Raw genomic sequence first — 16,323 nt, forward strand, 5'->3', positions numbered from 1 at the left:
GTTTTTATGACTCCCTGACTGGTTATTTGAACTATACAGTAGAAAACATCATTTTAAGACCTCAAAGATAGATACAAGAGAGAGAAACAGACAATTTGATTAAAAGCACACAAACAAAAATATACAACAATTTGATAGGGTTTTAGGTGGCAATAATACTTGGTTCTATCTTTTTTTGTCATCGTTTCAAAAGCTTTGTAGTTGTTCATTATAAAAAATGTTCCCATCGAAATATCCTGATGAGTTGTCAATGGATGACTTCTGGTCAAATTCACAAATTGAATCGTAGTTATTAGTAATTTATGTGCCACCTGAATTATCTTCAATGCTCTTTCAAAAAAGAAGTCACTACAAGCCTTTGAATACTTGAGGCCACACATGTGTTTTATTTTGGAAAACACTGTCATGGGCAAACCATCAAATACCACAGATCTCTTGTAGCCAAGGGCTGTGACCGACATGGGTCTACCAGGTTGCTTTGGCAAGCGCATCCTTAATCAGGATTTTCTTCTGTCTGTTGACTGCAGTTTGACTGCTTTGTTTGAACATATTTACAGAGCCCATTAAATTTCAGCTTAGAAAATGTTTATGACACATTTAAAGTGCTTAAAAGTATCATTTTTTAGAAAGATGAGTAAAATATTGGATATTCTTTGGGACAATTTTTATAAAAACATAGCAGAAAATACCACAGGGATTATTGTATTGAGAGTATCTATTATTTATAGCCTACACATTAATACTTTAGAGACAGTGTGTATGTATGTGTATGGTAAAGTAATTAGTTTACAGATCTACGAGTTCAAATATATTTCTGGAGGATATTAGCTCAGAAATAAGATTTTAGGAGGAAACGGGTTTAATTTCACAGATATAAAACAGAATGTTTGAATTTATGATATAGTGTGGCAGTAAGCTGTGGGTAGGTGTAGCTGAGAGCTACTCCCGGCACTTTTCACAGAGATAGGCGGTTACAACGAGATACAATTTTGAAAAGGAAATTGATTAGACACAATCATGATATACATGAGCAATTTGCCAGGTAAAACTCTGTCTTCTGAGTCAAGCCAGCTGGGAGATTCAGACAATGATTTGTGTATCAAGTCTCTTCCCGCCTGAACCCTACTTTAAACCAGCTACATAAATAATGCAGAAGCGAATGTTTAAATTATCTAGACAACCTCCCACTTTATTTTAAACATAGAGACTTAGTCTATGTATTATTTATACCACTATAACATATACGCTGCTTAGTATAATTCAGTCCCAATAATATATTTGATCAAATGTTTTAATTTGTCCCACTCTATAAATATATACCAGTTTTAAAGTGAATTAAATCAGTATCTTATCTATATTTCTTCAGGAGGAAGGTGAGTTGTTTGCAGAATGATTTAGCCTAGATAAAAACAGCTTGAAAAACTATCAGTTTAATTGAATCTCCATCCAGCACAGTGAATCAAATCATGGAAGTATTCCAAATGCTGTAAAAGATATATGTGCTCCTTTGCATTCATCTTATTTTGGAAATTTGCGTGTTTTAAGGAACTTCATGTAAGAGTGAACATAAATTTTGTTTTAAACTGATTGTGTTAAGCAGGTGGTTTATAATTTACTACTGAGAAGTATTCGGACACAAAAGAGATTATTTGTATTCTCTTTGGATTGCTTTTATTTACAGCTTTTATTGGTAGACAGTGCTAATCCAAAATTGTGCTTTCTCTTTTTTGTTCTATTTAAAAACTTCCTGGGAAGTTTTCCATTCAAATAGCATAAGAGAGATGGTATAGATAGATACAGACATAAGTACTATGAAGAAAAATTAAGCAGATAGAATCTTTAGTACAAGTATGTGTGTAACAGTTTAACAAAGAATTTTTACAAGCAACATTTTTCTTAATGTATTATTAAATGACTAGTAAATGGTACCTGTTTTTTGAAAGTTGAATTATGTATTTTGTTTTAGGACAAGTCATTTTGCAAAGTGAGTTCTATCTGTGTATCTACTGATATTTACTTTCAGTGACTATGTGGCTGTCAGTGAGTTTGGCACTAGAGTTGCAGTAGAGAACAAAGCAGAATTACTCTCTCCCTCTCAGGAGTAAAGGGGGACAGACACAAAAAGGCCTCCTTTAGGGTCTCAATGTACAGCAAATTCTTTTCTGCCTGGAGATAGTCTCAGTACTCTTCCCTCTGCCAGAAATGCTTTTCCCCTTTAGTACGCAGCCCCCTCCTTGGTCCCTCGTATTTTTCCATTTCAGCATTAAAACTACTTTCTCAGAAAAGTCTTTCCTGATTCCCTAAATCCCTCCTTCCCTTTCACTAAACTCTTTTCTTCAAAACAGTTATTACAATTCAAATTTTGCATACATTATTGTGGTATATTTGTGTATTTTCTGTCTTTCTTGTTAGATTATTAGGGCTTAGAACTGTCAGAGCATAGAATTTGTCTATTTTGCCCACCAATGTTTACTATCAGCTTACAGTGTGTCTAGCACCTAGTAGATGCTCAATAAACATTTGTCGATTGAGTGCACAAAATAATCCCTCAAAGAATATACCTATATGACTGAGATAAATTCTCTCAAAGAGATATAGTGCTCTAAGACCATATGAAAGGGGAAGTTGACCTAGGGGATGAGAGAATGTTGTCCAAAGGGGATTGGGAGAGTGGAGGAACACGGAAGAAACTATTTGAAATCTCTTATGTGGGAAGAAGTACAGCTTATTGAAGGAACTGAAATAAGAATAATCAGTCTGGAAATTAGAAAAAAGAGGAGGTTAGGAATGAGAAATGAGGCTCCAGGGCTAGGCAGGGCCCAGCTGAGAAAAAGCCTCATTGATCATTTAAGGGCCTTCTTTATTCAAAGAAAAATGAAAAGGCTTTCAATGATTTTAAGCAGGGGAGAATCATAACCCTGTCTGGACGTCTAAGGAAGCATTCCAACTACAGAATGGAAACTGATAATTGGGGCAAGCATGAATCGAAGAACGCAGAACAATTAGGAAGCTATGTTGTCATTTAGGTAAGGGAAAGGGGTACCTTTGACTGTGAGAAGCAATGGACAATGGTAACAAGAAGATACATTTGAAGACAAGAGGACCTGTTAACAGACTGGGTCATGTGAAGCGAGGGAGGAAACATTTCAAAGAAATGTCTCTCTTTGGCACAGTTGGGTGATGACTACACCATTCCCTGGAAGTTAATTCTGGAAGAGGATTAGGTTTGGAGAAGACCAACTCTTAAGAGTACGGCTGAAACACGGTAAGTTCTAGATGTGTATGAAGATATCCAAATAGAGATGGCAAATAGGGAGTTGTACACGAGTCAGAAAGTTGGAGATGAAGTTTGTGAATCATGGTCATTAGGGGGTAAGAGAAGCAATGGGCATATATGGGTTCTCTTAGGAAGGGAATATGGGGTGAGAAGGGCGGAATGTGAAGACCAGGCTGTGAGGAACTACCGATAGTGAAGGGTCAAGCAGAGATCAAGAAGCCTGCGAGAGAGACCGAAGGAGCAGCCCGGGGCAAAAACCAAGGTAAAAAACTATTTCAGGAGGAAAGGAGTGGTCATTAAGATCCGTCATATGTAATGGATGTTAAACCATGGCTCCCAGATGTAATGGTCTGGAAGGCAGCCGTCACTCTAGGGAGAGCTATCACGGGGGACTATTTTGGATGTACGTAAAGTATGTCGGGGACTGTGTGGCTTGTGACTAGTATGATACACTTCATACACGTAACCCCATTTAAAAATGGGTTTTAATTTTAACATATTTGTGACCTCTAACGTTGATGCAAGCTCTGGCTTACGCTTAGAAAGAGAGCCATTACATTTTTGTAATGAAACATGATCTGCTGAGATCCACTACCATCCAAACCTTATTTTATAGATGAGGAAAACAAGATTAAGAAAGAGTCTGGGTACTTTTCCAAGCTTGCAGTCATCCACAGACTTTGCAATAGAGCCCTGGTTTCCTAACTTTTAGTCATTTTCCCCCTTTCCTACCGGTTATCTCCCACGCTATATATTGTTTGTGAATTTGCCTTTTTATAGATCTAATACCAACTGTAATCTAGGCCAGTGCACATTTCATTGCAATATGCTTTCATTCAGATTGTAAGTCCAATTTATAACATATTTTGAGGCTCAAAACTATGCTGAAAAGATGGTGCCTGTCAAGGAAGCTATAGAAAAAGAAAATCCCCCCTCGCCCCAAGCCTCACATAACACTTTAAAAGAGCTCATTAGTAATGGTTCTATTGGAAAATATACTGAAAATGGGTCAGTGGATGAGGAAGAAACTTGATTTATGATGGAACATTTTTCTTTTGTTTACGTTCTCTCTTCTAAGATATATTTCTGCATAAGACTTTTCCATATTTTCCTAAGGGATTTTATTATCAAACCTACCAATTTAACCCAATTCAAACTGGAGTAGTTAATATGGAATCTGAAATTATCGAATCAGAGAAGTCCAAACTATATTTTTCCACCAACTCTGCCTTTGTTTTTCACGCCAAACAGAAGTATCCTCAGAGAAAAATATTTACCCCGATGATGCAACTGTAAAGCAATGATGACAATTTTCATACGAAAATCAAGCTTGCCGCTCTATGGCCACACATTAGAGAAATACTACCACGATGGAGAAGATTTCTGCAGTGCCCATCATAGTACCTGACACAGTGAGCCCTTAACACCCATCTGTTAAAAAGATAATACAATGAATTGAAAATTCTATACGTACTTGAATTCCATCTTGACTTACATCTAATCAGTGTTTACAGTTTGTGACAGATAGGACTAATCATAATAAAAGTTTGTAAATCAGAGAAATGAAACAAATTTTAAGTATATCGCTAAGTTCTGAAACGGTAGAGAAGGCCATATAAAATATTCATATTTATTACTACCTAGAAGCCACAATCCTTCCAATATAACTCATTTTCCAAGCTGCAAAGAAATGGTTCATACTATAAAATATGAATGATTACTTTAAAAAAAGGCTCTGTCTTCCACATAAAGCCCAAGTTTCATATCTTATGTTTTCAGATCTGCTCTTTGATTTGATAACATTTCTGGGAAATAACTTCGATTCAAATAAACCTATATTCAGGTGGCAAGTGTATCAGGACAGACAGACCCAGTCTTGCTTTTTTAGCTGGTAGCCCACATGAGACTTCCTCAAGGACCATAAGTCACCATCAACAAATAGCTTTTTTGTGTGTGTGTGGTACACGGGCCTCTCACTGCTGTGGCCTCTCCCGCTGCGGAGCACAGGCTCTGGACGCGCAGGCTCAGCGGCCATGGCTCACGGGCCCAGCCGCTCCGCGGCATGTGGGATCTTCCCGGACCGGGGCACGAACCCGTGTCCCCTGCATCGGCAGGCGGACTCCCAACCACTGCGCCACCAGGGAAGCCCAACAAGTATCTTTTATTCATGTACCTTTTGTGTCTACAACGCTGAACTCAGTGTTGGAGTGATTTATGGGGCAGTGTTAAAGATACAGAGTCTGTTCCTAATTCAGCTTTTGAGTGAAAAAATATGTGATGGTAATTTGGGGAAATTTGATGACTATGCAATACATGTAAAGAGCCCCTATTGTAAATTTCAATATGATTTCTGGTAGTCATATATTAACAAAAGCAAGAAATTTGGGAAACACAGAGTGCTCTTCTAAACGTGGTCCAAAACACAAAGAGAGAGTATGTATATTGACCTGCTGATTACCATACTGTTTACTCAGAACCACTCTGGTCCAAGAAATTCATCAGTGGCCTCAACTGTCCCCTTTCCCAAATCAGCTTTTCTGATTTGTTCTGGGGAACACTTAAGAGAAGCCCTGTGGGGGGAAAGTTACATATTCAGCTAAGTTTATAAAATTCTGAACTACTTTCTTGGAATTTCACAATGCCTTGAGGCTCAAGAAGGCTTCTGAGAAATCCTATAGGAAAGGAACCCGCTTGCCTTTGTCTAACTCAGCATTTCCCAAACTTGAACAGGGAACAGGTTTTTTTCATAGACCATTTACTAGCATCCCAGTAAACTCTAGTTTGGAAAACCTCCGCTAGATACTTCGATGGGATGATTACTGTAGTTGTGAAATCTCAATGTTGTGCTGGGTAGAAATTGCGCAGTGCCCCAGTTGTAGTTGTCGGTTTACAAGAACGTAAGCACAGTCATATGTAATGTGTGGCATACACACACATACACTCTCACACACACACTCTACACACACACTCACATGTTCACTCACTCACACACACACACACACACACACACACACACACACTGTCTTTTCCAAGGTCACCGCCACCCCTTGGTGAAAATGTCCTGTGGAAAGCAGTGTCACCCAGGAGACCTTGAATTAAGAATGAACTTAATTTACAACAACTACACATGTTGAGAAACAGTAACACCAAGTAACAATACGTATATTTTCTTCTTCTTCTTAGGTTTTCCATTTAAAAGGAATTGTTAGTAGTAAACTATGTCTTTGAAAGTAGTCCTTTGGACGTCCTTATTTTAAAATGAGACCATTGCTAGCTCTTTGTGGGCACTGACATCTTAGTAACTACTCTGTTTCTCCCTCTGAGTACTGTGGTATGTACACTGCAGATGTGCAATACATGATTACTACACTGATGAATTTGTATAAAATTTCCACCATAGTTCTCGTCAACAACCATTAATATGTATTGAACTGCTTGTTTTTTTTGAACTGCTTGTTTTTACATGATAGTTTACTCCCTATGTGAATAGACTTTATTTTCTAGAGCAGCTTTTAGGTTCACAGCAAAATGGAGTAGCAGGTACAATATTTCCCACATACCCCCTGCCCTACACGTGCACAGCCTCCTCCTTTACCAGTATCCTCCACCAAAGTGGTACGTTTCTTATAATCCATGAACCTACAGAGACACATCCTTATCACCCAAAGTCCATAGTTCACATTAGGGTTCACTCTTCATGTTGTATTTACATTCCATGGGTTTGGACAAATGGCATATGTCCACCATTACAGTACCACACAGAGTAGTTTTAACACTGTTGTAGAAATCCTCTGTGCTCTGCCTTTCCTCCCCACCAGCCTCTGACCACCGCTGATCATTTTATCATGTCTCCATAGTTCTGCCTTTTTCAGTGTCACATAATTGGAATCCTCCAGCACATAGCCTTTTTAGATTGGCTTCCTGAAGTTAGTAATGTGTATTCAACTGTCCTCTATGTCTTTTCCTGGCTTGATAGTTCATTTCTTTCTAGCCCTGAATAAAAATCCATTGTCTGGATGGACCACAGTTGATTTATCCATTCGCCCATTGAAGGGCATCTCAGTTGCTTAAATGTTGGCAATTATGAATAAAGCTGCTATAGATGTCTGTGTCCATGTTTTTGTGTAGACATAGTTTCAACTTCTTAGGGTAAATACCAAGAAGCCAATTGCTGGAGGGCACGGTAAGAGTATGTTCAGTTTCGTGAGACACTGCCCAAATCCCCCAAAATGGCCGCAGCATCTTGCACTCCCACCAGCAATGAATGAGCGTTCCCGCTGCTCCACACACTTACCAGCATTTGGTGTTGTCAGTGTTCCGAACGCTGGCCATTCTAATAGGCGCGCAGTGCTATGTCATTGTTTTGATTCGTATTTCTCTGCTGACGTGGGATGTGGAACAGGTATGTGGGTTTTTAAATCAAAAGCAGGCCTCATATAAAGCAGAGGAAGCCGTCATTTTGGTTCAGATACAGCTAAACAGAAAAACAAGTCAATAGACCGAGAAACTATAGAAACATCTACAGCACATGGAAGAATCCACATTCCCTACTGAGACACGTTTGGGGTATACTGAAAAGAGATTTGGTCTTTTACAAGGAGGTAATAGGAACACAGCTTAGGGAGGGCGTTCATGAGCCTGTAATATGCCAGGTTTCTTTAAGGGCCCTGTTGGGACTTACTAGGTACTAACTAAGACAGTGCCCTGGGTTCTAGTCCTTGTTTTCCTACTTCAGGATATTTCCTTGAGTGTTGAGGTCCTTCTCTGTGATATGGAAACCATACCATCTGCCTCTTTGTTTTCCTACATTGCTCAAAACAAACTGACACAGCTACTTCAGATTAACAGAGGCAGCTACAGAAAGAGTGGCCTTCAGAGCTGAGTGAGAGAGCCAGGCCACCAATTAGCCCCATGGCGAGGATGAAGTATTCAACTCTTTGAGCCTCCGTTTCTACTTCTATAAAATGAGGCGCACACCCACGATGTAATTTATTTAGAAGACTGATTATACTATATTCAAAGTGTATGTAGCACAGTTCCTGGCACATAGAAGAGGAAATTATCGCTAGGACCTATAATGCAAGTGAAAGCACTCTCGTAAATGGTTACGGAAATAAAATATAATTAGCAATAATCTTTATGACAACACATCATACTGACTGCTAGAATGTTCTCCCCTGTGATCTGAGTAGACCTTTATACAGTAGGACAGGAGAGAAGTTGCACTTGGTCCTATTTGTTGCCTATTTGTCATTTGATCTTAGTTAATTTCACGAAGCACAGGTTCCTTGGATAATAGAGGACGTTAATATCACTTCACTCACAGCAGTGCTCGCAGGTTTAAATGAGGTAATATTTGAAAACTCCTTAGCATACTGCTTGGCTGGCAGAAGGTACTCAAGAAACGTTCATTTTCTTCATTTCTGTCTCAGAGACGAGTGTTAGCACCATACATAGAAGTAACAAACAAAGCAAATCTTGGCTTTTTAGAGTGTCTAACATGTCTTCAAACTCACTTAAAAATCACAGTGGATTCTGTATTACTCTCTACTTCACAGGAAAAGAAAGTAAGGTTTGGAGAGATTAAGATACGTGCTCAAGACAGGGGGCCTGGAATCTCGTGCGGTGGTTTTATCATAGTACAATGTCCTCTGGACAGACTCTCACAACATTCTTATTATAGCAGAAGTGCATATAACACCTGCAGTATATTCTGCATATGCAAACACGATTACTGACTCTCTAGAGGGGGCAGATATTCCAAGGTACTATCAAAAGGATATATTTTGGGATTCTGAAACTTAAGAAGTTCTGAGGAATATCATTTTATCAGGAAAAACTAAAGAGGGAAAAATCCCTATTCCATCTTCAGGAAGAAATTGATTCTTTACACGTGCCAGAGATACGTCAGAACTGCTTCAACTGTCCCTGCCCCAGAAACCAGAGCACATCTGAAGGAGGCCAATTAATGTATGATTAACGTATGGATGAGAACTACCAGGTACCAGGCCTTTTGTTCATTACAGGGAATGGAAAGATAGAAAAGTTGTCTTCCTATGAATAAACAACTCGCTGGGAAAAATAGACAAGCAGTTACTGAACTGCTATGTAGTAAGTCTACTTCTTGCGTATAAAGGGCCAGAGCAAGAAATAAAACAGTTGAGCGCCAGACACTAAAGTGCTTTGCATAGTTTTCCACGTTTCATTCCTCCATTGACCCTGTGAGGCAGGAATTATTGTTCAGATGTGGAAACGGAAAGTCAGAAAGGTGAAAAGACTTGCCCCAAATCATGAACTAATAAGCGGTTAAACCAGGAGTTATGGAGGTCTGGTTGCTCCCAAGACCACACTGTACTGCAGGGCGGTCTGGATGACCTGAAACCCGGGCGTGGTTTCTCCACTGTTCTGTGCTGGTAAGTATAGCTTGGGTACGGCAGCCTCTGAGAGTAAACAGAGCGGCATTCTCGTATTCCTTTATACGTGCTTAACATACAGGTCCATTTATTCAAGACAAGCTCTAGCAATAATCACCCTCACATTTCTAATGGAAGGCAGGTTGATTATAGTTTTTGGAAAATACAAAATAAGCTGTTAAGAAGCCTAATTTACTCCACCTAAAATTAGGCTCAGCTCTCAGGGATCTTCATCACTTTCTAATTTGAACCATTTACTTTCATGGAGGACGTTACCTCCCCACGCTGGTAGATCGCTTTCTATAAATTATGTACGACGCAAGCAGCAGTGTATAATGCCACTACTTAAATAAATATGCATTATTTATAGTGTCACAGGTGAAGTATTGAAAGAAATGATATAATTTGCCAAGAATCCTATTTTGAAAATAACTTGTCCGGAATGCTGAACTTGTGCAATACTGGCTTTTTTCTGCTGTTTAGATTTTTTTGTAATAAATGTGTGCTATAATAAAATATTTCAAATAAACACTGCATTATTAATGTACCTTGCACTTGCCCTACGGCAGCGAAGGCATAAATGATTCATTTAAATCCAGGGCTCTTCCTGCAACACACAGTCAGTACTTCTGAGTTCTCTATGTGAAGACTATACCTTTACTGTTTCCATTTCGACACGAATGTCACATGCTAATGTGGTACCTACAGTATTTCATGCTCTACAACCAAGCATAAATCTTTTTCCTCTTACTTCCATGCCAGGGATCTGTGGCAAAACTAACATGACTATTTAGTATGGCCAGTATTTTCAAAACAAAACATACACAGGTGAATTTCTTCTCTAGTTCCATCCGATTCCTTGTCTTTTCTTTTTTTCGCCATCTTTCACCGGGTTCAAACAACCCATTTGAAACGGCGACAAAATGCATGGGGCTTAAATCATGTTATAGATCATTTCAAGGCCAAGAGAATTAATATAGTAGCATCACTTCGTGCTTTGGGACATTAATAACCCAGAAATACCAGAGAAGGAAACACGATAACAAACTGGTTACTCCCGGCAATTACTTGTTACCACAATGGGACCGAGGGACAGAACACTTCTACCTTTCCCATTTTTCATATTCATATATATTACATTATGTAGTTTCCATTAACTATTACCTAGTGGTTAATTAAACATTATGAAATGGTATTCACTCCAAAGTATTAATCAATACTTGCAATTCATTCACCTTGAGCGTACAGATCAATTTCTAGAAGTAGTACTATAAGCTGTTTATCTTCTACATTTTTCATATCTAAAATTGGAAATTGTAAACTGCCTTTTAACGCAATAATCATAAAATGATTCTTATTAATAGCTTTCTAATAAAGCCATCTTTTACATTCCCTCTATGCGAGATTTTCAACTTGTTGCTGCTGTGTTGAAACATCCCAGCAGGCAGATACAGACTCAAGTTCCCTCAAGAGGGCCTATCAAACAAGCATTTCAACAGTCATCACGTTCTTGAACAAAGTGGGCTTTATCTGTGGGTTCCAAAGTCATGGTTAGATTAATCCACTGAACAGGCATCCAGGTGGACCAGGCACTGGACAGGTAATTCTCCAGGTTTGCAAATCAGAAAGGGAGCAGAAACAATTAGTCTCCTTAGAGAACTCCCCCATGTGCTGATACGCTGGGGGCTGTCTGGCTGGCTTAAGCGATTCACAAGTCTGAATTGGGAGACATTGGCAAAACGTGGAGGAGAGCAGAGCAGATGAGAGAGACCTGGGGACAATGGATAAGAAAAGTCTATTTACTGAAAATCCTAACCCCGCTTCTTTATGACTCCTGATATGGCTTTATTCAAAAATTAGCCCTTAAATGGCGTAAGATTTAGGGACTTTTTTTTTTAAATCTCCTTAAAAATCAAGGAATTTAGAATAGTGCTGGTCTCTGAAGAGCCTTGGTACAACTCCCAAGAAATCACTAAGTAGTGTAAGGCCTTGAACAACTTATTTAACGTCTCTGGAAATCCCTTCATCAAATAAATGTGGACGATGATTGTATTATCTCTTAGGGTTGCAGTAAAGATTAAATGCATTAGTATGTAAAGAGGTTAGAGCGATGTCGATACATCTTAGCTATTACTACTATGAAATATTCTTAGCAGTTTGGGAATTTGAGCCTTCGTTGCCTAAACAGTGCTACGTTTTAACTGGCAAATGTTTCTCAGGCAGCCTTTCCATTCCCCACAGTGCTGTGAACTGTGAGGGAGCCACAGCTACTCATTCCTCTGCTAATATTGGTGGCATTTTAGAGCAGAGCACTTCACCAGACAAGAGGGAATGCGTTTCTCCCCTCTCCCTTCTCTCCTCCCTCCCTCTCTCCCTCCTTCCTTCCATTTCTATCTATATCTACCCTATGCTTATGTTCTCAAGGACCTCGCTGTCAAGGAGAAGAGACAAAATGAAAAAACATCAAAAGCTATTAAAGTGCGAGTCAGGTTTAACTTTCTGATCTTACAGGAGTTGAAGTCCTTGAGTGAGAGTCAGATATTTAGAGGGCGAGCGGGGCATTCCACTTCTGGGAGAAGGGCAAGTGCAATGGCAGAGGGTAGGAATCTTTGTGGGTTGAATTGTGTGCTCCCCAAAATCCACATGCTGGATTTCTAACCCCCAGTGCCTCAGAGTGTAACCTGATATGTAAATAGGGTTGTTGCAGATGTAATTAGTTCAGATGAGGTCATACTGGTGTAGGGCGAGCCCTGAACCCAACATGACTGGTGTGCTTATACAAAGGGGAGATCTGGACACAGACACACTGCCATGGGAAGACTGGAACTGTGCCACCACGAGCCAAGGAACGACCAGAAGCCAGAAGAGAGGCCTGGAAAGGTATTTCCATCCTCCCTCAGTGGGAGCTTGACCCTGCCGACAATCGTGCACTTCTGCCCTACAGAGCTGTGAAATGATGCACTTCTGTTGGTTAACCCACTCAACTTGTGATACCTCGCGATGGCAGCTCTAGCAACTGCTACAGCAATAAAGGTGGAGCTTGTAGAGGATTGATCTGGTTTCAGATTAGTAGAACCAGTGGAGGGTAAGCCCAGATAGGGTAGAAATAACTGCAGATATGAAAGTCAGGCAGAGAAATGTGGGGGGGGGGGGTGTCAGATGTATATGTACGTGTGTATATATATACATATATATATAATACATTTAATTAATATTAATTTTAAGAAGAATTTCATGAATAGTATTAGTATTTTAATTCTATCCAACACATATCTGAGCATCTACTATATGCCAGACACTGCTGTAGACCCTTGGGATACACTGGGTCCAAAACGAAAGTATGAGACATATAAAAATTCCTGTCTTTGTGGCACTTATGTTCTAATGGACACACACACACACACACACACACATACTTCTCAGTAGAAATATTTCTTCATATGAAATATCACATGGAATATATCAAACTATATACAAATATGTAAGAAATATAAGACCAACAAAAGTAAATTGCTGTGGTAGAAGAGGTAAGTGGTGAGTGTGGACAGAGGAGTGGTTACTATTTAACCTGCTGTCTCACACCGCGGTGCCCCAGGGGACAGGTCCTCAGCCTCTTTCTGAATTTACAGAAATTCCTCTGAAGAGGACGGTTTGTGAGCCTTTGTCATAAACCAATGGAAGTGCTCATAGACTGTGGAACAGAGGAGTGACATGATGAAAACATATTTTAGAAGAACCGTTTGGTGGTGATACACAGGATGGAACAGGATGAAAAGAGATTAAGGAAAGAACAAAACTGCGAGGCTGAAAGTCGGAATGAATGGGTGGATACAAGAGCAGTGATGTCCAATGAGGGGCATTTGGGGACCATATTTAATGGAGAAGAATATGGGATCTAGGAAGGATCAAAATTCCAAGAATTTATCCTACAGATACAGTCCTGTGCAAAGACGCATGTGCAACAACATACATTTCAGCACTCTTTGTACTGATACAAATTTTAGCGTTTATCAAAATATGATGGTATGGCTACCTCTATAGAGGGGGCTATCATGCAGTCATGAGAAAGAATGAGGTAGACCTTTACGCGCTGAAATGGAAAGTCTCTATATTGTCTCATGAAATGAGACTAGTGTGGGAGCTGTGGATGTCCTGGGGGCAGAGAGAGGGGAGCAGGTCTACCCTGGGTGCCGGCAATAAGGGGACACATTTTCTGTCCAGTGTTTTAAAATGGTATGAAACTCACTCTATCTGGTATGCTTTTTATTATCACTGTGCACCAGCATCTCCCAAATGTCAGTGATAAAATACTTCTCCCCGAAAAATATTTTATTGGTCTAAGTTTGAAACAATTGCAGCAGTTACGATATATATGGAAACTTCAAATTAGTACATTTTTATAACTTACCCCTTAATAAGCCTTGTGTTCTACCTAGAAGTTAATTCAGAGAATTAACTCTCTACCATTTAGAGAGCTGGTCCCTGACTCAGCAACACATGTTCATTCTGAGAGTGAAACCTCAAGTTCTGTTTCTCAGTCTTTTCAGTCACTGTGCTATCATTGTTAACTTTGAACCTACTCTTTAAATGTAGGAAGTAGGGGCATAAACTGCTTTCAAAGAAAGCTTGAAAAATTCTGAACTATTATGAATGTTGGAAGTTCTTACAAAAATGTAATAGGAATTTATAACGAATTTTCTGGTGACTATATTTTAGTGGAAACATTTTGAGTGCATACATATTTAAAAGCTGCTAAAGTCTAACCCAAACAGAAAAAAGACATGGAAAATATTATAATTGCTAGAACGTTTTTGTGAAATGGGATTTTATAAATACCTGCCAGACTTTTCCTCATGTTTAAGCCTTTCCTTAATTTGTGTACGTATTGCCTTACGTGAAGGAAAATTTTCAAGATTAAAACTAATAAAAAGCGGACAAAAACATACATGGAGCTTTACTAAACATTTTCACATCTTGTATTTCTTTCTTGAACATTATTATTATTTTTTAAATTTTATGATGTTGCCAAAAATAAAGAATGTTTAAAAATTATATCCAGCATCAAATGTGCTAGTTTTCCACGTCTCTGTGCACAACAACGTGTGTGTGTATATACAGTTCCACCCATCAACAAATATAATGTAATATACACATTCATATTGTCTATATAAATGCACACATAATGTTTGTATTAGTACTTGAATATGTATAGAGCATTTTGGAAGGATGCACTAGAATGCTTCTCTTAGGAAATGGGATTCAGAGAAAAAGAGAAGAAACCACTTATTTCTTGTTTTATATCTTCTGTTCTTTTTCCACAATGTTTATATGCTATCTTGGTAATACTTTAAAAACTAGTTTCATTTTTCAAGAGAAAATGACCTAAGATTTAACACCTTTAATATTCCAGCTACTTGTTTCAGAAGTTTACAAAAGAGAAGATGTTGCAGTGCCTAAGAGTGTAGGTTCTGGACTGTCTCCAGCTGAGTCTGGAACCTGACTTGGCCACTGCAAGGTGAGTTTGGGATGCTGCCTCACCCATCTGAACCTCACTTTCTACTTCAGTGAAATAGGAATGAGAGTAGTAGCACCAATACGGGAATGTAAGTCTGTGCAGCCACTATGGAAAACAGTACGGAGGTTCCTCAAAAAACTAAAAATAGAACTGCCGTACAATCCAGCAATCCCACTCCTGGGCATATATCTGGACAAAGCAATAACTCAGAAAGATACACGCACCCCTATGTTCAGAGCAGCACTTTTCACAATAGCCAAGACATGGAAACAACCTAAACGTCCATCAGCAGATGAACAGATAAAGAAGATGTGGTGTACACACACACATATACAATAGAATACTCCTCAGCCATAAGAAAGAATGAAATAATGCCATGTGCAGCAACATGGACGGACTTTGAGCTTATCATCCTAAGTGAAGTAAATTAGAAAGACAAGTACCATATGATATCACTTATATGTGGAATCTAAAATATGACACCAATAACCTGTCTATGAAACAGAAACAGACTCACAGATATAGAGAACAGACTTGTGGTTGCCAAGGGGGAGGGGGGAGCAGAGGAGGGACGGAGTGGGGGTCTGAGGTTGGCAGATGTAAACTATTATATATAGAATGGATAAACAGCAAGGTCCTAGTGTATAGCACAGGGATCTACAGTCAATATCCTGTGATAAACCATAATGGAAAAGAACTTTAAGAAGAATATATATATGTGTGTGTACTACTGCATCGCTTTGCTGTACAGCAGAAATTAACACAACATTGTCAATCAACTATAACTCAATTAAAATAAAAGAATAACGTCAATAAAATTGACAGGAGTGTCCAATGAGTTACTCACTGTCACATACTTGGAACAGTACTGGCGCTCTTAATGTTACCTACTAGTAAGATTATTATCTCACCTACAAAAAGAAAAAAATAATAATAACTAAGTTCCCTGGGAAAACATAAGAATTACAGGAGTTGACAAACAGCACAGGGGGCAAACAGCATTCACCACCTACAGGATTCTTCCTATTTCTCTAGCACAAGTGCGAGGGCTGAGAGCAAAGGTGGAGAAAGCAGGTGGTAAAGGTGCAGGCAGCATGGTGACAGGAAGAGCCCCAGAC

This window comes from Tursiops truncatus, chromosome 21, assembly GCF_011762595.2.
Source record: "Tursiops truncatus isolate mTurTru1 chromosome 21, mTurTru1.mat.Y, whole genome shotgun sequence".
Taxonomy (NCBI): Eukaryota; Metazoa; Chordata; class Mammalia; order Artiodactyla; family Delphinidae; genus Tursiops; species Tursiops truncatus.